General features: G+C 44.5%; 1 long non-coding RNA gene across 1 annotated transcript in view; it reads right to left on the bottom strand.

Annotated features, from left to right (window-relative positions):
- LOC146870651 (uncharacterized) overlaps positions 1–24550 on the bottom strand; it is a 231775-nt gene that overhangs the window by 112360 nt on the left and 94865 nt on the right. Inside the window, exon 2 of the long non-coding RNA XR_014959428.1 lies at positions 8887–8951. This is a non-coding gene — a long non-coding RNA (uncharacterized LOC146870651). The remainder of the gene's footprint in view (positions 1–8886; positions 8952–24550) is intronic.

Here is a 24550-nt window from a genome sequence, read left to right as displayed (position 1 = left end):
CTTCACACACCCCTTGCATCCACACAACTAGCGGCGGCAGTTGAACTTTCTTCTTCCTAGCTCCTAAACCCTGGAACATCCTCCTCCTGCACGTCAAATCTGCTAGCTCTGTCCCTGGGTTTCAAAGAAGCTCTAAACCTGGTTATTTAACTAGGCCCAGCCAGAAACCAGCACCTCTAGCTGTGCTAGGATACTCCTGGTGCACAGATATCATCCCCTCCTGTGATATCCGTGCCCTACAAATACACTTAACATAACAGCGGTGATGCACTGCAGCCCATTCCCTGGTTAATTTTACTTGCTGGATTAATACAATCATGTCCGGTATATTCCCAGATAGGTGGAGATTATGTAATTTCCAGGTACTGAATGCCACTTAATACGATGTGGTAGACATATGACTATTGACAATGAGAGCAATGCACATAATAAGAGAATGACTAACTAAAGTGGTGACAGAAACGGTTGAAAGAAAATTAGGACTTCAACAAGTACTATGTGCAAGCACAATAACAACAGGAATAGTGGGTGTACAAATTAGCAAAATCTAGGGCAACATACACAGATGTACATATAGGAGTAGTAGTTGTAAGACCAATTTCAGAAGTGAAAACAGATGCAGACATGCTAATAAATATTGGAGTTCAAATTAGAGGAGATGTCACAACATGCAGTACAAACGTTGTCACAAGTACAGCTCTGCTAAGACCAAATGCAGAAGTACAGGCATCTATAAACCATCTAAGCAGATACTGTAAAATATGAAACAGAGCACATTTACTACAATACACTTAGAAGCAAAAAAACAATTGTAAATTAAACAGCCGTATAGTATGAAATATCTACGTTGTTATTGACTCCTCGCTGGTCAACGTCTATCAGGGATATTTACTGGCAGAAGTTCTGATAATTCTCATTGGGCATGCAGAACTCATATCAGCACACTATATATGTGTCTGAAAATCAAATGATGTTGAATTACCTGTCAAAATGCTGCTATTGCAAATATATCTTCTACTCAACATGCCATATGAACTTTTATGAACTATATGACGACAAAATGTTTGTGGTGTTAGAGGAAATGACTTTTTCTTTGAGATTTGGGTTCTCAATTCATAAATCTCCAGAACGAATCAACAGAGAAAATAGTTTTCTCTGAAAGGTCCAGAACCTTACCACATGAAAAGATATGAATATCTGAGATATTGGAACTGTCTTAAATGTCATAACATTACCAGCAATCAGCATGCTGTTCGGTACATTAAACTAGGCCAAAAAGCTATTGCAGTCTATTTTTAAAACGTACTATTTCCAATAACTCCCAGAAATAATTGTCAGTTCCTGTGCAATTCAATAAAAAGTACAAAGCAATTAGATTTTCATTATCAGAGTTACTTATAAAATGAGGAAGAAAATGGCAAACCCTAATCACCAAAACTACAGCATTCCTTGATACAACATTATAGATTAAAATGGTACACTGATTAATTGTAACATCTTACCGATTACATTTAAAAAGGATTCTAATAAAAGTTGGGATGAGGGATGTGGCAAGGTCTCAACTGTATGGTTAGTGACTGCAGTGGTGAGGGGTTCTTGGTTTTGCGTCTGGATGCCTCGGTTTTCCTCTATACCTGTAAATAACTTCCTGACTGAGCCCTTTCTTTTGTACGTTGTTGCTGAAGTATGAAACTGTTAGCAGCACATGGATAAATACTACTGAATGCAGATGCAGAGACAAGAAGGAACAATATGTGCATATATCCAATTAAGCACATATCTACTCATAAGAGATGCACATCTACAAACAATTGTAGATTGAATAGTAACACCTGAAGTACGGAAAAGTGCAGAGCTGTATCAACACATTCATACTCAAACATGCAAAACGACCTAATGCAAAAGATATTCACGTGTAGGCTTTGTAACAAGAAGAGCAAACTGAATGGCTGTAGACATGCACACTAATCCAAAGCATGTAAGAACAGGAATAATACCAAACAAGGGAAGGCCTGGTGGAAACGTGAAGATGATGCAGAAGAAGTGTTTGGACAATGTACAGTCATAAACTATTAGAAACCAAGCGTAAAAAAGCAAATAAATATAAATAAATGGAAAAGGGACACATGCACGTACAGAGGAAAGTACAAAACTTCTACAAACAAGCATGGGCAATGCCAGTAGGCCTGGCTTATAACTGAAACTGCCTCATCAGTTACTGGTGAGTTTTCAATACTTCAATGTACATGCAGTCTGTCACTCATCCTTGCATTTATGCGTCCATTCATCACTCACCCATCCACTATAAAACACACACACAAACTCAGCATACATATGCAAGAAAAATTAAAGAGACAAAAAGCTACTACATAAATGTGGTAGGGATGTACTTCCCATTATGATTTAGTAAAAATATTAAACGTAGTGGTGAGCAGCCATCTTGGAATGGTGTTATGTATAGTCATTAATTACTGTACCAATCCAAGATGGTTTACAGGTTACCTCTCAATGTGTCAGTCACATTAGAACAGTAAAGCAATGATACACTATGAACAATACTAAGGACCTGATTAGGAGTTTGTGGTGCGCTGCCGGGACCGCCCTGCCACCGCACTGCCAAAACAGTGTGCGAACCGCCAGCCAGATTATGGATTTTCCCATGTCTTGCGGGCGGTTCTTTGGCGTCCCCAGGGTGGTGCCTATGGCAGTGGGAACGTCAGTCAGCACCTGCATGGCATGGACCGCTGCAGTCCATTATGTGCAGGTACTGGGGTGCATGCACACAGGAGGGCAAACCATGTGCCCCCTGCATGCATCCCCAGACCCTGAGGCAATAGCTACAGGGCCCCCTTTGTTTCCTCTCTGCCACGGTTTTCATGGAGGAGGAGACTTGTGTAATATGCTTTGCGGGACCACGGTGGTCCCACCAAGCATATTATAGCTTCAAGATCACGGCGCCACCGCCTGGGATCTCTGATTCCTGGTGGTTGAGACGGTCCCAGGGTGGTCCGATCACCCAAGTCATAACAGGATGGTCGTAAGACCACCACCACAGCGCCCCCGTGTCTCGGAATCGGCCCCTAAGTCTGGATGAAATGTAATTTGAATCAGAGTAATTTCGGGGTACTCTTGCACCCCGAAATTACTAAAAATTATGTGATTAGACCCGTTCATGAAATTTGGAGAGATTTGGGGCAGAAATGCCTACCCAGAGCATAGGAACAGTTGCAGCTCACAGTGGGAGTGCTGCGGGGCGGTGAGGCGGGGCGGGCAGGGGTAGGGTGGGAGGATAGTGGAGTCAGACATACGCCGTCCACGAGTAAAGCAAGTAAATAAATAAATAAAACTATTTACCTTGCGCTCGCTGCATCACCAACTCGGCGATGCAGCGAGCGCAAGGTAAATAGTTGTATTTATTTATTTACTTGCTTTACTTGTGGACGTCGTATGTCCAACTCCACTGCTTCCCCCCCACCCTGTCCCTCCCCCGCTCCACCGCCCTGCAGCACTCCCACTGCGAGCTGCCACTGCATAGGAACAGACAGTGAGCGGCTGCTACTGTTCCTGTTCTGTTGCATTTAACTTAATTTTCTTATACATTAGTTGTTAAAATATAGGCAGATTTTAGCAGTGGCCACCATGAATTTAGAAAGAGAATACAACTGGGCAGTAGCGGTCTGTGGAGGGAGATCCGTGGGGCGGTGAGGCGGGCGGGGGAGGGGCAGGGTGGGGAAATGTAATTCCTTTGCGCGCGCTGCATCGCAAAATGCGATGCAGCGCACGCAGCGAAATTCGTTTTATTTATTTAAATGTGTACTTACCTCCGTTCATCCATATTCCGGTGTTTACATTTCCCCACCCTGCCCCTCCCCCGTCCCGCCTCACCGCCCCACGGAACTCCCTCCACAGACCGCTACTGCAACTGGGGAATTAGTGCTATGGTTGGTTGGTGAACTGAAGGATGTATTGTTTTTATACAGGTGTATATTAAGGAAATAAAAATTATATCATCTCATAGAAACATAAATAAACATGTAATTCTTAACTTCAGTAAGCAGATCAGTTATATTAGGCACAATGTAACTAATGTGAACAAAAATAAATCACAATTCCCTACTTAAAATTTCATATTGTCAAAGAGACATCGCTGTAAATTTATACAACCACCTAACCTGCAGCCAATATAGTTGTGACCTGGAAACACAGTTGCTGTCATGCAACCAATGCCAAATTGTTGTCGATCTGACAATTCAAGAGTCAATAGTCTTACCAATAGAATAGGCGTAAAATTGAAAATTTGTATTTCGCAATGTTTACTAAATGAGTTGGAGGTGGCTGTCAAGGTTGCCACGCCTCGCTCTGTCAGTGAAGAATGCAGCAAGTCAGTTTTGCTGCCACAACCTCATTGTTGACAGTATCCTCTGTACATCAACCATCAGTCTGTCAGAGATTCAGACTGAGTTTCCTTAGGGGAATATTATCAAGGGAAACATCGCCGCTTTTTCGGGCACATAGTGCCGAAAAAGCGGCGATCTATTTATTACTCTATTCGCAAGGACACGCTAACAAGCGTTAGCGCGTGTTTCCTTGTGACTTTGCATGTCAGCGATCAATATCGCTTATGACATGCAAAGTAGGCATTCCTGAGCACAACAACATTGGGAATCCTCGCTAACACGGCTTTGCGATATTTACAAGTCATGCAGCAGACCCGCGAAGTGATAAAAATAACCGCTTTAACTGCAGTTATCGCAGGAATGTAATGGCTGCTTTTAAATTGACTTAGGCATACTGATAATGGGATGTGGATTGCCAGGTTAGGTCCACACTCCCCTATCTGCAAGCTTCTCCTTAGCGCTGTGAAATCATCACTGGATTTCACGAGCTATTCCTGATAATCGGCCTCTATCGCTGGAATTACATCACCTGTTAGCAAAACGTTGATAATACGTCGCTAACACGGCGATGTAATCCAGCGATAAAGTACATCGCACTAAGCGCAATTTGCGATAATTATCGCATCTCCTTGATAATATGCCCCCAAGAATTTCTGACTGCCTTGAGCATCTCCACCAGTCTCTGTTATCCTGTTTATTGGATAAGGCTGAAGGAGAGTTGCCTAACATTTACCTGTTCCACTCCTGCGTATATTCCTTTTCTGAACATGTACTTATCGATACAAATACGAGAATTTTCAAAAAACTAAGCATTTGGTAAACAAAATGAGGACCAGTGTGGAGGTATGTCAGGGACATTTAAGTTTAAAGTGATAGGTGTATTCACTTATAGACAGCAAATATATTTTGCATAATCGTAGAACATACAATGTATTCATTTGTGTGATTGCCATCTTTTTGAAGTTTTGATAACAAACTATGGTTGTCTTAGTATTTTAAATTGATAGTTGACTAACGAGCAGAGCAGTCTAATAAAGCTGGTGACAGAAACGAGAAGTTTATATTTTAAAACCAGTTACTAATATGCATATTGGACATGGAGTTGTGTAATTATCATAAATGTAATTACAATTTTATACAGAGTGTTGTAGGGAAGTGTGGTAATCACCTTCCTGCTTGATATGAGTAATGTTGTTTGTAGGAAGGTGGAATCTGACTAATGGTTGCCCCAACTTTTTGCCTGGTATTTGGATGGTTTTTGACTAGTCTGGCTGGGATCCTGCTATCCAGGACCCCTAGCCTATCTGCTTCCTCCCTAAAACTGATGTGAGTACCCTAGGTACATTCCAATTGGATACTGAGGACACCCTACCAGCCCCTTGTAGATGGTACCCTAGGTACCCAGGGCATGGGTCCCTCAGAGGCCTACCAGGGCTGCAGCACTTATTGTGCCACCCTAAGACAGCCATACCAAATGACACCACCAGACCACTACTGTAGTCTGAGTATGGTGGTGCTTGCACCCCCTTACAGGGATACAGGTACCCTGTATCCCACCTATGTACAACACATGTATTCTCATTGGTCACCCCCCAAGCAGGCCTTGCTAATCCTACAAGGCAGGGTGCTGAGATATGTGTGAGGGGGGACCCCTACCTGAGTAGGGCCCCTCTGCAACCCTCGTAAAACTATTGCTGGGTTGTTTGTAGTGTAGCCATACCATATACTCTTAACCGCATTATAAGTATATCGCGATAGCGTGATAACTTGAGAATGGCTACACAGAACCATATCGTGTTTGGTGTCAAACATGTAGGAATCATACCCCCAGTCCAGTCATGGGCATGAGGGCATGATTCCCCCCTGCTAGAGGGGCGATATGGGAAAAGCGGCAGAATTTAGACACCAATTTAAAAGTGCACACGTATCACAAAATGGATGCTACTCGCCACCCACACGACTCTGGCTGCCTGTTGCTGGGGAAAACCCCAGCCTCGGCAGCTGGACAATAGGGATCCTGCTGCAGGGAGGTGCCAGCACCTTCCTAGACAGGCTATGTGGATTGAAACTGGGTGGGTGCACCATAGGATACCTTTCAGAGTTGCACGTAGGCTGCTACAGCGCCTACATTCTGCATACACCGCCTGGAACTGGTTCAGGGGCATCCTGCCCCTCGCCCAGGTGGGAAACACACAAAGGGGAGAGGGTGTAGCCACCCTTTCCTGCCTCAACTACCATTGGTGGACACTGATCTGGACACTCCCCTAATCTTGTGGATAAAGGTGAATAACGTGTCCCTGGAGAATCAGATTAATCTTGGACTTCACAGACTTGACCTTCGACGAGCTGCTGCCCAGCTGACTGAAGAGATCTCCCTTGGGGTAAAGGAGTTACCCCCCTGCTTGGCAGGCACCTGAAACACTGCAAATGACCTGGTTGGAACTTCGCTGCTCCTTCGGACATCGACAACTCCTCTCAACCTTGAGGTGGGTTTCCTAGCATCCCAGAGGCCAGTGAGCGTGCCCAGCAAGTCTGAGCACCGTGGACTGCGTGGGTGCCGAGATCCCTGATACCCCAGGACACCAGCCACCTCTTGCATAGCACACGACCCTGACGAGTGGGGAAGTTGTGCTTTGGCCCAATATTGAGCCAACCTCTCAGCAGCAACTGTGCCAAAGATCAGTGCCCTAGCTCACCCCGGTGGCCCATGGGCACCCTTTTACGCACTCCAAATTGCTGCCTTCCGCGGTCCCTTGTCTCTCTACTTGTGGGCCCTGGCGGAGGACAAACCTTACTTTTAAGAGTTCCCCTGATTGCTCAAGGCCTGCATTACAGTCTCCTTGAAGGAGATCTCTCAAAGACCTCGTGGGTCTGCACCAGTAGCTGATATGTTTATCTTGCGTGGGTTGCAGTTGCCAAGGCTTAGTGGATCCAATCCGGACACTATCACCGCAGCGACCCTCATCTGACGTGGGACAATTGCCTTCCAGAAGCTGGCCTTCCTTGAAGCCTCCCGGAGCCCGTGGCTGCAGATCCATGCTACACCTTTTCCACTTGAAGCACCCGACATTGAAGGGCTCTTTTCCTTGAGCTCCCTGGTCACTGTGCCGTGACCCAGACTCTGTCCCCTCTGCTTTCAGGTTCTTCTCTACAAGATCTACAACTTCAATCTTCACTGCATCATCAACGCTTTTGGCTAGCAGCAGTTTTGTACATTTTCCCATTGAAAATCAGCCCGCGACCCGACATCGAAAACTACCTATGCACCCGGCTTCCCTGGGGCAGGTAACAGTGGTACCTCGGTACTTCCGTGGTAGTGAGCTCCTCAAAAGCTTAACTCTAGGATTTTAATTTTGAACTCCTGCTAGAAGTGTCTTTAATCTGTTTAAATCAAACCGCGACATTCTCCATAGGCTTTAATAGAGATCCTGATAACAGCTATTTCCACTGCACGCGTCTCCCGTGGGTCCCCTTCCTCATAACCTGGGGTGGATTCTCAAGGGGCCAGCGATCCTAAATGCCCTAGGCATTGTCTGTAGAACTGTCGTGGTTCTTATACCACTTTTTTAATATATGGTTTGGTCCCCCCCTGGGGCCCTGTGATTCCAGTGCTATTTATTGTATTTATAAATGCTTGTTTGAATTGTAACTTTACCTCTAGCCTCATAAAGAGACTTGTGGGATTCTGTTTAGAATCAAAATACATATATTTTATATATATACCTGTGTGGACTACTCTTTCATTTGGTTATTCAAGAGGTTATTATGGTAAAACAATAAGCTTAACACTCCTTCAAGACTTAACCTGAAGGCTGCTCTCTACAGCTACCACTGGGATAGCTTTCTTTAAAGGTTGTCTCTTAAACCTACCACCTTAAGAGTCGAATTGGACTGGTGCAAGGTGGCCACTATAAATAGTGACGAGCATATGCCAGGCCAACTTCTCACATTGTTATACTGCATTACTTCTCGAAATTACTACAAACAAAAGTCTGACAGTGACAGAGAGTAATTCAATGTGGTATAACATACAAATAGAAGGAGTACCATATCCATGTGCTGTTCCACGCCTTTTATTTCATTGTTTGCTAGCATTTATAATTTGAATGCAGAATTATTGCTGCATACCTGTGTTAATCATCGATTTACTGGACCTAACTTTGAGTTGCAATGCTCGACAAACTACAATAAGAAATTGCCAAATCATGACATTAGAAACAGTAATGTGGTTCCCGTTTTAATTGAGAGGCTCTAGTTTGTATAATCTTCCTTTTAATTTGTCACACACAAATTGGAAGATCTTCATTCGCAAATAAAATATAAAAGTGGTCTATTGTCATTGAAACAAAATTTTAAAACATAAAAGAAGTTAGATGGATATGTGTTGGCTTTTAAAAAGGGTTAAATTGCCTTTAAATTGAGGCGAAATCTATGAAGTTAAGAAGTGCAAATGTGCTTGGGTGCAAAAACTGCCAATGTAAAAACTTACCAAAGGAGATGACTTAACAGCAATTGGTGCAACAGCAGGACCCCAGAGGCACAGCAGGTTCAATCCTGAAAACACAATAAAAGAAAGCATATCAATTAATGAGCAACACCACCCCAGATTCAATCACATTCAATGTGCCATAAACAGTAAAACAGATGTACTTAAAATAACTGGAAAATGGGATAAAGTGCAACTACTTTGATTGGACATGCGTGTTGCACACGTAGTATACACACTAAAATAACTAATAAATCCCACTGAAAGTCCAAAGAGTCAAGCCACTCACCCAACCATGAGGGATAGCATTACCAATATGTCAGCCATTGGTAATTTGTGAGGTTGGCACAGGATACTCGTCTTTGAACTTGGACGTACACCCCGAAGACCTCATAATGCAAAGTGAGGCTTTGTTCAGAGCACAAGCATATACTGCTACAGTGCATTCACGATTTGTTCAGTTTGGGCTCACCCTAAGAGAGTATGAGTGTCGAGATGGCGAGTTTGCGCATCGCTCTTGCCTTGGAGGGGTAGGATTTGGCAGTTTGGAAACATTTAATTTGGTGAAGCATATGTCTTGGGCAGCATATTACACTGAACAAGCAAGTAAAGTGCACATGCCAAATCCCCACACCCCCATGGTTTTTAGTGAGCTGATAATCGAGTTACGTTGCGTATTATATAGCACAAATTCCCAAATAATTTACTTAAAAAATAATGGCTTGTATTGGCCATTTTGTTGGGGTGTTTATGAAATATCTCAATATTTCAAGTTCTGCTGAGTGAGTGATTTTCCAAGTGGAAAGAATGTCCGGAAAGGTATTGGATGGGGATATGAGCTTTTGCATAGATCTTAGATTGTTAACTTTAGATAACACTGTTTGCCCTAAATTGAGATTATGGGGGTTTAGATTAAGGATCTCCTGCTGTAGGTACCGGATTCTTACATGGTCAGACATACAAGGCATACTTTAAGTCAAACCAATATTACCCAATAGGGCTTGTGTTTGAATCGAAGTTATTTTCCATCCTAAGACAAGAAAGTTCTAACATCGAAAACCTATTACTATAATGCAGGCAATGAATACATATGCGTCAGGAAAAAGTACTCCAGCTTTTACAATGTACCTTCTGGCACCAAGCAAATGAAGGGATACCCCCAAATCATCATCACTTATGATTCAAATACTAGTTTGAAATGTTTGGTAATACATAGATAACATCCAAAAATATACGAATGTACAATTTCCATCTTCAGTAAATACACTCGATTTGTCCCAAACAACAGCTTTTCATTTTTAGTATTCTAGTATTTTAACTTTTTTTAAACATAAAGTAGGTTTTTAATTGCTGAATATGTTTCTGTTTCAAAATATCTGCTAGGGATATTATTCTAATCTATTCTAATTTGTTCCCAAAGAATAACCTACTATCTTTAGTAAAAATGCATTTTGTCCCCAATTACTAACTTGTTGTTTTCTGAAATTACACTCATGTTGTCACGAAATACTAGCTTCTGATTTTTCATTTTTAGTAAATACACTTGGTCGCCAGAAATCAACTTGCACTTCAAGAAAATACCATAATTTGAGTCCAAATATTAATTTATCGCTCTCATTGTGTAATTTAATTTATTACAAACGCTAATGAGAGATGCTTCTTCCAAAGTCAATGTTCTAATCATTTTGCACCATCATAGGCTTCTAATCCCAGTCCTTCAACATATGTCCAGGTTAGACCACCAGATACTTTGGTGTATACAGGTTTATTGAAGTACAGCCTCATATTCCTATGTACTATGGTCATATGACAGAAGCCGCCTAAATTGCTCATCCACAGATTTGTACATGAAAGTATAGGTGCATACACCCAGTCACTGCATGTATGGCCGTTCACAGTCACATATTTCAATGTACAAACCAGTATATGAAAGAGGCAGTATCATGTGTCCAGGTGCAACCACGCATGCCCATGTTTACAGTTCCATGTACTACCTTACTTGTCAATGCGCCTCCATCATATTTCATGAAACACTTCACATGTAATGGTCTGAATCACATGTCCATGTATAGTCATAAATAGAGAATTACTTTGTTGAGTTCTCAGGAACCACCATAACAACGATTGCATCAAGGATCAGACTGATTCCCAGCTTCAGCCTTATTTGAGCTGCCTACTGTGTCCATGTATCATCCCCTTGTGCTAGGGCGAGCTTTACCTATACACTGGTTCAGTTGACCCTTCCTATGTAAAGCGATATGCACCCAGTTAATGCTCCACCCTGAATCAGCATCATATGACTGGATCAGTATCAGATGCCCACTGCCATCTTGCAATGCTTGAGCGTGTTTCCTAGTGCTTAACATAAGTGTTAAAATGTGGCTTTATGAGTGCAGGAAAACCTTTCACTTAGGTAAGTGGGCCATGTCCTCACTGCCCACCTTCACAAGCATGTACCATGGATGTGAATGGCAGCTTTGAAGATCCAAAGCATGCATTATGTTATTTCTTAATACAGTTGTGCAGAACACGATTGCAGACGGTGCTATGTGAGCAAATAATTCTATTTCTTGAAGTCTGTCAGTGACAGCAGGGTGATTTGTTCATATAATGCACCACCTCCCCTAAAGGACCCTCAGTCACTGTTAAAAGTAGTGGCGGGGTCTCGGGCCTCACACGGATGGTCAGTGTGAAGGAGTGCTCTGGACATGCCCAGTCAATGCGGTGGATTATCGAACTGTTCAGCTGGGTCCTTGTTGCACCATCCAAAAGGCTCTGACAGCAGGAGACAGCACCGGAGGCAGGCCATACAGGGATGTTGGAACAAAACAAATAAATCTTAGACTGAAAAGGAAAGTTGCCCATAGTTTATTTCCCCGAGGGCAGAATTTGGACGCATAGTGCTGTTCCCAAAATATTTAGGAATGAATTGACAAGTGCATACTAAGTGAGGCACTGTCATACATGGTTGTATGTCGTTACAACGCATTCCGTTGCAACGCATGCTTTTACCACGCATGCAGTACAACGGAATGCTTTTTCAACGCATAACCTTTACCACGAATATTCCTTTACCATGCATACCTTTACAACGATTTTCGTTGTAAATTTATGCATGGTAAGGGCATACTCTTGGTAAAGGTTATACCCCTCCCCTGTACCCTTACCTGACCCCCAGCCCCCAATCCTTCTTATATTTACCCCTGCCCTTAACCCTCAATCCTTTTATATATATATATTTTTTAAACTAAAATTTCCCTTACCTCTTCACGTCGTCTCCTCTCCATCTTCCGTGGTGACGTCGTACGCCGTAAAGAGGAAGCGGAAGTTTCTTTCCGTTTCCTCTCAAACGACGCCATTTGCTTGCACTTCTCGACGTGACATCAGGTGAGGTTTTTTTTTGGGGGGGGGAGAACCCCCAAGCCCCCTTTTTTCCCACTCCTTTTATTTTTTATTTTTGGGGGGAGACCCCCCCAAGCCCCCTTTTCCTAATTTTAGCCTTTACCACACATGCCTTTATTACGTATCTCGTAGTAAAGGTATGCGTGGTAAAGGCTTTCGTGGTAACCACGCATGCATTGTAATGCATGCGTGGTTAAGGTTTGCGTGGAAACGGCCGCGTTGTAGTGGCCGTTTCCCGTCATACATTTACAGTTCGGTGAAGGATACGAATAAGGGCCACATGAGTTTCAATGCCTACAGTGCGAGCCAGGGGTAGGAAACTGACTCTTCCTGTAAGGAAACACCAGGTGCAGATCTCTCACAAAAGGAGACTGTCAGGGAAAGACCACGACATTTCTACCAGGCCGAGAAAGCAACTTGCAGTGAGTTGAATCATTGAAGCAAAACACTTACCAGTTCAGAAAGAATATCAGCTAACCCTTCCTAGAAGCCAGTCTTACAAAGGATATGTAGGTAGATGTGGAGTGAGTTTTCTATTTAGCTAGGAACAAGATAAAGTCTGACACCTTTGGGATTAAACAAAGGCCTCACCTTGTTCTCCCAGGGGCGGCTCCTCCATTGGGGCAAAAGAGCGTCACCCCACTGCTTTCTCGCAGTGCGAGAAGCAGAAACATAAAATGGTTAAAGTACTGAGAGAAAGCAGAAGTGTTTGGTTGGGGGCAGGCAGGTCTGCTCTAGGGCAGGGGAGGAGTGGCTTGCCCACTGCTGAGGGTGCTGACTGTTTGGTCGGCATTCTGGGGCCAACCAAACCAGTCATGCACACTCTGCCTTTTCTCCATCTGAGCTGCATACAGCCTACATGGAAAAAATAGCCTCCCATAGGCGACTGGCCGGTCGGCGTCCCAACCAATCACTACGCTGCCAATGCAGAATTGTAACTGGCTTAGGGGAGGGGAGGGAGGCTGCCTACTTCCTGTTCCTGCCGGAGGCAGGAGAGCAGGAAAGCAGGAAAATGGGGGACCCGTGGACAGGTAAGTTTTAAAAAATGTATTAACCCCCCATGCGACCCTCCTGCGTGACACCCCCCAACACCCCCCACCCGCGATTAATGCCGGCCGAGACTGTGTCCTCTCCCAAAGGAAGAAAAGGCATCTTTTCTCCTCACCCCATACAGCACACAAAGGATTGCCTGAGCCTCTCTTCACATGAGTAACTTCATTAACTCCTATCTTGCCAGATGTTGGACCCAAAGCTAAGTAAAAGTCTTTCTTGTACACTTATCTGATGAATGGTGTTAGTGCAGGTGTCCCGCTGTCAATAGGGGGTTGGTGTGTTAATGGTGGGCTTCTGGTTGCAGTGGAAATACACAGATGCTCTGCACAAGTAAGTAGTTAGGGAAACACATAGGTTTGAATGCTAACACTGGACACTATGTACACACACTTTTAAATTAAATCTTTTAAGGCTAACCCGACATGTCAAGCTTTCCTTAATCTGTCGGTGGCCACCACCTATCGTTGAGGCCATGACTAGCGATCATCTCTCTAGGTGAGGATAACATAAATCTGATCTCTGGCATGGCTTGCTAAATCATGCATGCTCCAAGTAACCAGCACTTCAGACATAACAAACAAAACAGCAAGAACTAAAGGTTAGATGTACACCTTTCCTGCGGTGAACACCCTGGCCTAGCTACTCCACACGGTGGAATCCTTCCTAACTGGGGTTTACCGCTGACTACAGGGGTAGTCCGTACAAAACTCCTACCTCAGGTCCCTCGTTGGTTTCACTAGGTTGTGTCCCTGTGGCAATGCCTGATACTTTCATGGAGGCATTTAGTTATTTCAGTCTTGCTTTCTGCTTGGAGCAGGCCCTGCTCCAAGGCTGCCTTCCTGTATTTGAGAGGCAGTTGGCATTCCACAGTCCACCCACCTCATGTCTTGAAACGCTGTATACTGACCTGTGGTGAAACCACTACGAAATGGAAACAATCGATTTAAAATATGTAAACTAGTTGGTTTTCATCTGTGCAAAAATTGCAGTATTTTCACAGAAAAATGAGGACTAATTGTTTTAATGAAGCCGGAGGTTATCTACTGTGACAGCATATCATACCTTAAAAAAAGTTAAAAACTGAATGTAGAAAAATTCTGAAAAATAGGAGGAGGCTGTGTGAAAACCCAATCCCAGCCGTGATTTAAAAAGACATTTATTGGATGATAAGAAACACCGATCTAAAGTACATTTATGTATTTGTACAAACAAATCAGCACATAGACCCCTCTTTATGCGTGCAACATAGGAACACTCCCACGCTAGGTCTTCCGTGAGGTTCCCACACCTGCTCTCTTAGCATGGTTCGATTCATGCCAACGAAGGGAAAAACTGTGGCACTGGGATGTGCTCAACTGATCCCTGGACTATGGTCACATGAAGACAGGAAGGCACTGTGGCTCGTTATCGTAAGAGCCAGTGTAAAGAAACCGTCCACCTTCAGGTTTTAGGGACAGGGCACAATTCTTCCAGAATCTGACAGGGCCACCAGTTGTGGAAAAGTTTAGCCCACCCTCTACTTCTTAAATCCATCTATCAGTAAAAGGCACTCCTGGTTGAGATTTTCTATGCAAAAGTCACAAGCAGGAGCCTTTTGGATAGAAGGACTATCTTGCTCTTCACATGGTGGGGTTCTCGAGCCTCAACGCCCATGCTGTCACTAGACCTGGGAACGCCACCTGCTGCCTATCTTCCAATGCCTTTCTTTTGCTAAAGTTTCTAAAATTGGAAACATTTCCCAGGACTTTGTAGTTTACTAAATTTACGATACAGCCAGTGAAAGAAAATCAGAACATGATGCAACTTTTTGAGAAAAATAGAAATTAACTAAAATAAGTAAATAAACTAAAAAAAACAAGAGAAAATTACTGTTTCCAGTGCATTGCTCAGATTGTCCCACATAACACTAAATGATGAAGGAAAAAATACCGTTTCAGCGCAGTGTTTTGCAATGCAGATTAAAAAATGACAAGTAATTAGGCAGAACATTAAACCAGCCCACTTCTACTCTCAGAACCCAGTCACCTCTCCAATAATTTAATGACTGTATTCTTGCCTCTTCCCCGATAGAGTGACTGCTGCATCTCTGCTAGGTGTGCGCTATGCGTACATCTTACATACAAACATTTGTGATCATTTTTGACCTATGGTATCTTAAAACAAATAATGAATGGACGGTGTGACTTGTGTAAACCACATGTACTCCCCCATGCCCTTCAACAATATTAATACATTGGGAGCCACTCCATCCTTATGTGCATATGCAATGCAACCACTTGGCTGTGCAGTCTTTGCCGTTATATTTTGCTTTACTGTAACCTTGTGAAAATTTCATTTGACTAGTTATTAATGGATTGTAATGGATTCCATTTTGGCAAATAATATTTTTGGACTATGAACCATATTCTAACCTTATCAGGAGAAAACTAGGTCAAATGCCACTGGCTAAATAAAAGTATCACCGGAAACCAATCTACATCATTAGACACAAGGCTGTATAGGACAGCAACCATATGCTACAGGTCAAGTGGACTGACCATCATGGATATTTAGCAAGAATGAGTTTGAAGGCTACTGTTGCAACCACAATACATCTATCATGTAGACTTTTCTAGTTTTCATGCATGTTTTAAGTTTACATCTTAAGATTCAGTAAGGGCATTCTCGACTTAATAAAACACAACATTGTCAAAGCCCATAGTCCGTCTTTCTATTCACTGTATAGAAGAAACAGGCATCAATGGTTTGAGGAATATGATGGCTGCAAATTATGCTGAAGAGTCTCTGAGTTAAACATACATGCTTTTTTGAAGAGGGGCTGGAAAGAAAGAGAGGAAACAAGCACCTGGGAAAAAAGGAAGGCAATGTAGGAGGCTAGCGAAGAGTGTACCTGAACCAATGTAGAACACAGGGAGGAGATCAAAGAAGTCAGTGAGGAGGGATGGAGAACAGAGTCAACCCAGGATAGGGTTAAAGAGTTGCAGGCAGTGTATCCCAAGGATAGGGGCAGTCTGGCCCGAAGAGGTAGGGTTAGTGAGATGCAGGCAATGAGGCCCTGGGACAAGAGCTTTACTCCTCAGGAAATAGGATTTCAAATGTGTTTGGAGTCAGTCCTGGGGGCAACAGCAAGGCAGTAGTGGTAGAGGGGAGCAAGCAGTGAAATTAAAAGCTGCCTGTCTCTTGACCTCTGTGTACCCTGGCTACCAGAAGCCATAGTACACCAGGGGACATGTTGTGCGACTTTGGAGTATTTATTTCTTGGCAGAATTGTGATCGCTTTAAAACCATTACTTTTCGCATGTTAAACAAGTTTAAGTGCAGCTTATCATTTCTATACAGCACTCTGATGGCTCTGTTTTAGTGTACTGTACATATATGCAGATTTTAAAGTAAAGAAGAACTGGTGGTCAGATAAGTTACCTAGTAAATATAAAGATTAGAAAAATGCATGGCACCTTCCACAGACAATACATTGTCCGGGAACGTCAGCGATAATCTTTTCTTGGGATCAGGGGAATTCAACTGGTTGAAGCCTAGATTGAGGATTATTATAAAAGTTTATCTTGGTTTGTCACCCTATTTGAGCCATCATCTGCAGCTATATTGTTGCGAAAGCCTGAGCGCTCAAACAAGCATGTTTAGATTAACCAATATGGCTTTGGCTATTGAGATTCATCCTATAAGGTCATCCTGTTTAATTTCTTCTTTCAAATCAAATTTTACAGTAATATTGTATTGGATGCATATTCTCTATGTATAAATCTGTGCAAGATTACGTTTTCCAAGAGTACATGTTCAGAGTAGGGATACATTGCTAAGCTCTTAACTAGGCATCCTCAGAATATTGGCTTAACTAACCAAAATACTAATGGTGAAATCGTCAGAGGATTACCATGTTCTTACCTATGACAGGAGATAGTCCTGCTTGTTCAGCATGGATTGCTAAGAAGAACTGCTTAAAGGCCAACACTACTATCTCCGTTGGCTGGTCTGATTCCCATCAAATCCCTTTGACATGTCCTTCTCCAAAACCACAAATAGACAAATCAAATAACCAAAAGATTGGATCCAAGAATCCAAATCTCAACAGGCTTTTCACTTGCATTGAACCAGTCTCCCTAGCTTTCCAGAGACCATGATGTGAATAATGTCATCATAAATTTTTTTGATACTATGACTTGAATTATCAATGATTCTACTCCACTGTAAGATCACACGGTAAAAGGTCTGCTGCTTGGAACACCAAAGAATTTAATGAAGAGAAAAGCTCCTTAGAATGCCAGAATGCTCATGGAACTAAAAACCCCACAGATTGCATCCTAAAGACCACGAGGCTGTCAGAAAATCTTACAAAACATACATTCAAAGCTAAATCTTTGTCCAATAATTCCTAAATGGATTCTGCATAAAAACCTGATAGTCAAAACAACTATCAATGCCCTGCTTATATTTTCTGTAGAATAACCATAAAAGAAACGTGAGCAATTTGCCGGATTCTTTGACATCATGCTCTGAATCTTTAAAAGCCTTGATTAAACCTTCTGGCTCTAACCATACTGTCTTATGTAGAAAATCGCCTAACAACTGGGTCCTCACTGAAAAGGTATCTCAAGTGGAACTTCTAAGCATTACCTCCAGGTCCAAACCTTTTATTCATGTTTCAGATTCATTACCAGGAAACCTAACCAAAGATGTGTACACTTCTTGTGTCACATTGGTCAAACCTTAATCTATCACTCACACAACAGGTGTTTCCTAAGTTGGATGTCACCCCTCTCTTGATAATAGCCTCTGCCGATCCAGGAGATCTAGATTTATATTGCCCTATCTCTGCTCTACACTTTTAGCACCAAAACCCTTGAAGGATGTGTTAATAGACGAGTAAAACAGGTTTTTAATTACAACAATGGTTTTAGCGCCAGATGTGCACTGAAAGAGCCATTGTGAAAATCATTGTTGATGCACCACATTTCCCAGACAAGGGTGATTTCTGACAGTTGTTACTCTGAGATCTGTCTGCGACTTTCCACACTATCGATCATGACATCCTCGTTCATACCATTGAGGTCTGCGTGGTCTTTGAAAGAACAACACCAGGACCTTCTTTAATGCGCAAATGCTGGTGTAGGGAGATGCTAACTTCTACACAATCACTAGTTCATTCAAAGACTCAGTTGGGGATGCTGATTGTGTAGTCTTGTGTCATCTTGTTCATTGTTGATTTAATGTGAACAACATTCACAACTTAGCAATCAATACCTCTTTCACTAGTTCTTATATTCCAGAATATTTATCACAGCTATGTCCATCTTTAAATATGTTTATGCTCCAGAGTATTCACCACACTTAGGGCAATACGTGCTTCATGAGAGAGCCTTGCTTAATCAGAACGCAAATCTTGCCATAATGATCCAAGACCTTTCCTAAAATATAAACAAAGTAAAAGAAAAAAAGATATTTCATGAATCCAATAGCCATAGTTTAGAGTCTTCATCTAAATTCCCTTTACTTTACATCATACCGCCATTATGTGTCTCATTATATCTAATATGGTAGTCAAGAAAATAAGAGATGTTAGATTTTACAATATACTAATGGAAAACACAAAGAGAGACTTATGACTTATAGGATAGCTTATAACATATATAGAAGCCATTTTATTTAACTATAGAGTTGACTGATAGACACCATCACAACAAGATGCAGCGGCCATTTCATATAAAGGGAAGTATTTAAATGGTTAATTCAACAATGACAGAATGATGCTAAGATTGAATGAAGCACCATATCCATGTCTGAGCCATCACAAAGGTGAGAAGTGGAGGAAAGAGCGCTTTAATATAATATACATGTATGTGTGCAACAGTTATTCACATACTTTAAAAAACATATTGGGCCAGATGTATCAAAATTGGATTTAGCAAGTCTATAATAGCAAATTTTACCGATTCGCTATTATAGACTCGTAAAATGCAATGTATGTAGGTTTCAGCAAATTTTTTGCGATTCCTACACATTCCTTATTCGCGACTCGCAAATTGCGAGTCGCGAATAAGGAATGGCTTCCCATTCATTTCTATGGGCCTAGAGGCCCATAGGAATGAATAGGAATTGCATGCGCAATTTGCGAGTACCCAATAGGTGCTCGCAAATTGCGCATGCAATTTCAAGGGTGTAAGGGGGCCAAAAGGCCACCCTGATGCACCCCTAAAATATGCATGTGTGCACATGTGCCACATGGCACTTAGAAAAATGCAAAACTGTGCATTTTTCTAAGGATTTGCAATTTACCACCAACTTGAAGTTGTTAGTAACTTGCGATTCCTTACAGCAGGATTTAAAGGGTTTGAAAAGCGCTTCCTGCATTGTATTTAGAGAATCGCAATTCTCTAAATGCATTCCCAAAATAGGTAATCGCAAAATTGCGATTCCCTATTTTGCAATTGCCTTTTGGGATGATACACCCCAAAAGGCTTTTTCCTTTTTGCAAACAGGCCAATTCTGCGAATCGGCCCGTTTGCGAACGGGAAAACACTTGATACATCTGGCCCATTGTGATGTAGATATTTACTCTGAATCAATGCAAATATCTTTGAACAATTGCTACGAAACTGAAACTACTATAAGATATTATGTTTATCTGGAAACTGACATGATAAACTTACAGATAGTAGAACGTGTGGACAATATAAAGGCGAACATTATGGTCCCGTCAGATGTGAGGAAATGGAATTCTGCGATTATTTTATATGCAAGATTCACAGCAATTTAATCAATGAGAAAAGATTTGGCTATGTTCACAAGTTCGAAATTGGGTATTTTTCAGGTGATCACTTACTGGGATATCTGTTGTTTTGGTTGTGATAAGTTTAATGAGGGACACAAAGGGTGCAACACAAAAGTGAACTTCTTATGTGGTATAATTTGGATATAGAATATAAATACAATAAATGTGAAATACAAAAAAAATAAGTGGAAAGGTAATTAAATAAGTTTGTGAATTGACAAAAATTGAAGTAGAGAAAAATACATATGCCAATATGAGACGGGTCATTACGACATATGGATTGAACATAATGTTTGGATTACAAACTATAGACTCCCATAGTTCTGAATAGGTTTAAATCCTACCATGAAAATCATCCATAAATGGTCACGTCAAAGTAGGCAGTTCTTTCTCAAATCCTCTTCCTGTCTCACAATCAGTCCCTCAAGGACATTTTCCTGCCCAAGGACTTTTTAATCTTCCCCTTGAAACATTGGGTGACATCATCACACAGTCTGGCAAATGGTATCACCAATATGGAGGAGATGCTGGGCTCTACCTGACGGTCTCCTGCTGATATTGCATTAAGGTGGTAAAGCAATGACAAATGCATAGCAAGAGATAAATAGTAGTGTGTTGCTAAACTACAGCAAATTATTGACAGCTTAAATCATTTTATATGGCGAGCTGATCTTCTCTGGGTGCTGCTGGTGATGGTGCTGGTGGGTGCAAAATACAGACCTTCTAAGTTTACAATGCAATCCCGGAACACGAGGTGTCCACGAAGGTCTGCAAGTGCTCCCTGCTCAGTGGAGGTGAGGGCTGGGAGTGCTGCTCAGTTGGGTTGAGGGCTGGGAGTGCTGCCCAGTGGAGGTGAGCACTGGGAGTGATGCTCAGTGGAGGTGAGGGCCAGGAGTGCTGCTCAGTGGAGGTGCAGGGCTGGGAGTGGTGCTCAGTGGAGATAAAGGGATGGGAGTGCTGCTCAGTGGAGGTGCAGAGCTGGGAGTGGTTCTCAGTGGAGATAAAGGGCTGGGAGTGCTGCTCTGTGGAGGTGAGGGCTGGGAGTGGTTCTCAGTGGCGTGGAAGGGCTGGCAGTGCTGCTCAGTGGAAGTGAGGGCTGGAAGTGCTGCTCAGTGGAGTGGAGGGCTGGGAGTGCTGCTCAGTGGAGGTGCAGGGCTGGGAGTGCTGCTCACTGGAGTTGAGGGCTGGGAGTGGTGCTCAGTGGAGGTGCAGGGCTGGGAGTGGTGCTCAGTGACGGTGAAGGGCTGGCAGTGCTGCTCAGTGGAGGTGAGGGCTGGGAGTGCTGCTCAGTGGAGGTGAGGGCTGGGAGTGCTGCTCAGTGGAGGTGCTGGGCTGGGAGTGCTGCTCAGTGGAGTTGAGGGCTGGGAGTGCTGCTCGGTGGAGGTGAGGGCTGGGAGTGCTGCTCAGTGGAGGTGAGGGCTGGGAGTGCTGCTCAGTGGAGGTGCAGGGCTGTGGGTGATGTTCAGTGGAGGTGAGGGCTGGGAGTGCTGATCATTGGAGGTGAGGCCTGGTAGTGCTGCTCAGTGGAGGTGAGGGCTGGGAGTGCTGCTCAGTGGAGGTGCAGGGCTGGGAGTGATGCTCAGTGGAGGTGAGGGCTGGGAGTGATGCTCAGTGGAGGTGCAGGACTGGGGGTGATGTTCAGTGGAGGTGAGGGCTGGGAGTGCTGCTCAGTGGAGGTGAGGGCTGGGAGTGCTGCTCAGTGGAGGTGCAGGGCTGGGGGTGATGTTCAGTGGAGGTGAGGGCTGGGAGTGCTGATCATTGGAGGTGAGGGCTGGGAGTGCTGCTCAGTGGAGGTGAGGGCGTGCTGCTCAGTGGAGGTGCAGGGCTGGGAGTGCTGCTCATTGGAGGTGCAGGGCTGGGAGTGCTGCTCAGTGGAGATAAAGGGATGGGAGTGCTGCTCAGTGGAGGTGCAGGGCTGGGAGTGGTTCTCAGTTGAGATAAAGGGCTGGGAGTGCTGCCCAGTGGAGGTGAGGGCTGGGAGTGATGCTCAGTGGAGGAGAGGGCCGGGAGTGCTGCTCAGTGGTGGTGCAGGGCTAGGAGTGGTGCTCAGTGGAGATAAAGGGATGGGAGTGCTGCTCAGTGGAGGTGCAGGGCTGGGAATGGTTCTCAGTGGAGATAAAGGGCTGGGAGTGCTGCTCAGTGGAGGTGAGGGCTGGGAGTGGTGCTCAGTGGTGGTGAAGGGCTGGCAGTGCTGCTCAGTGGAGGTGAGGGCTGGAAGTGCTGCTCAGTGGAGTGGAGGTCTGGGAGTGCTGCTCAGTGGAGGTGCAGGACTGGGGGTGATGTTCAGTGGAGGTGAGGGCTGGGAGTGCTGCTCAGTGGAGGTGAGGGCTGGGAGTGCTGCTCAGTGGCGGTGCAGGGCTGGGAGTGCTGCTCACTGTAGTTGAGGGCTGGGATTGGTGCTCAGTGGAGGTGCAGGGCTGGGAGTGCTGCTCAGTGGAGGTGCAGGGCTGGGAGTGCTGCTCACTGGAGTTGAGGGCTAGGAGTGCTGCTCAGTGGAGGTGCAGGGCTGGGAGTGCCGCTCAGTGGAGGTGAGGGCTGGGAGTGCTGCTCAGTGGAGGTGAGGGCTGGGAGTGGTGCTCAGTGACGGTGAAGGGCTGGCAGTGCTGCTCAGTGGAGGTGAGGGCTGGGAGTGCTGCTCATTGGAGGTGCAGGGCTGGGAGTGCTGCTCAGTGGAGTTGAGGGCTGGGAGTGCTGATCAGTGGAGGTGAGGGCTGGGAGTGCTGCTCAGTGGAGGTGCAGGGCTGGGGGTGATGTTCAGTGGAGGTGAGGGCTGGGAGTGCTGATCATTGGAGGTGAGGTCTGGGAGTGCTGCTCAGTGGAGGTGAGAGCTGGGAGTGCTGCTCAGTGGAGGTGCAGGGCTGTGTAGAACTGACCCCCGAAGACTTCCCACTAGTTACAGTGAGGTACAGGCCAGCGGCGCAGGGCACGCCTAAATCTACGTTTCACCTTTCCAGGAAAAGACAAAGTGGACACGGGACTCCAGGCTCGAAACGGGAACACCAGCTTTATTTTGCTAACCCGGGTTAGGGCAGTCTCCTGAAATAAAACACACAACTGATTTGCTAAGATTGCCACTTCATTCCGTGGCGTACATCTCTTATACCCATAGCTCCGCCCCTCCCGCCTTTGTTGTCCGGACACAAGAGTCTTAAAACAGGATGGAGGGAAACAGAGGGTTTGATGTTGGTTGTATTCCCAGGTCATAAAGGGCCAGATTCCGCTGTTCACACGGAGGGGGTGTTAAGTCCGCACAGGAAGAGTGCTTGATGGTCCTGTTCACAGCTTTCAGCTGTTGTCAAAGGCAGGTGTGTGTACCCCGGAGCAGGGTGTGGGAAACAGTCCAGGGCCATCTTCCCGAGTTGGCTCGGTGGCAGATGGCATGTAGGGGGTTCTTGTGTGCACAGCTGTGCCTGTGGTGGGGAGGGCATGGGATTGGCAGGGTTTGGGCATTCAAGGGCAATATTCGTGCAAACCTTTCTAGATGGCGGCACGATAGCCATGTTAGTGTTTTTCCACAGTCCTTCAGTCCTTCCTCTTGCCATTGAATGGAGGCGTATGTGCATGAGTTCATGGATTTCTTGTTGTTGTTGTTTCCGTTCGTTCCGTTTGTGAATGTTGACAGGTGTGGGTGTCAGACACATGGCACAAAATCCACAGAGTGCCAGTCCACACTGGATACAGAGGCAGCATGAGAACAAAACAACGAGGATGGCTCTGACGACAGTCATCATTCTCCAGCCACAGCTTGTGATTAGCCCCCATACCCAGTTCGTTAAGGACCAACTCCCGTCCTCTGTGTGTGTGGATTCAGCGATTTTATGCAGTCTCTGGATGGCCATATACACTGTTGGTGCGTTGTCTGGAATGTACATACAGCAGCTGGATCTGATCAGTTTGCGTACACCACCACGATCTGCCAGGATGATGTCTAGGACCATGCAGTGTTGAAGTGTCATGAGACGGTCCGCTTGGACCTCTGCCGTAATGTTGTTCAGTGCTCCTGCTGTTTCGTTGATAGTGGCTTCGACCACTCTGGACAGATGCCTGACCTCTTGTCTGTTGACCATCGGACCCCAGAAAGGAATGAGTCCCTTGAAGAAGTCGCCTGCTATTTGGCCAGCAGAGTTTTCGGAATTCAGAGTGTCTCTTTTCTTTTGTCTTTTGAATCCCACCTGATGATGGGTAGCGGTGGCAGTATATGTTGGTGGAAGGAGGAAGGCAATGTAACAAGTCCCTGTGAAGTTGGCTGGGAGCCATGTATGTGCTTTGTCACAGCAGACAAAGTAGGTGCCCTGTGCTGTCACCAGTGGCGGAGATGCTGTTTCGGAGAAGGAATATGTGTCGTCGCATATGCTGGTGCCTAGTTGGGCCTTGTTGTTCCCGCCTTTCCCTTGGAGCCACAGATTTCTTTTGTGTGGCACCACC

The sequence above is a fragment of the Triturus cristatus genome, chromosome 1_1 (genome assembly GCF_964204655.1).
Source record: "Triturus cristatus chromosome 1_1, aTriCri1.1, whole genome shotgun sequence".
Classification (NCBI taxonomy): domain Eukaryota; kingdom Metazoa; phylum Chordata; class Amphibia; order Caudata; family Salamandridae; genus Triturus; species Triturus cristatus.
This window is presented reverse-complemented; position numbering and strand designations above follow the sequence as displayed.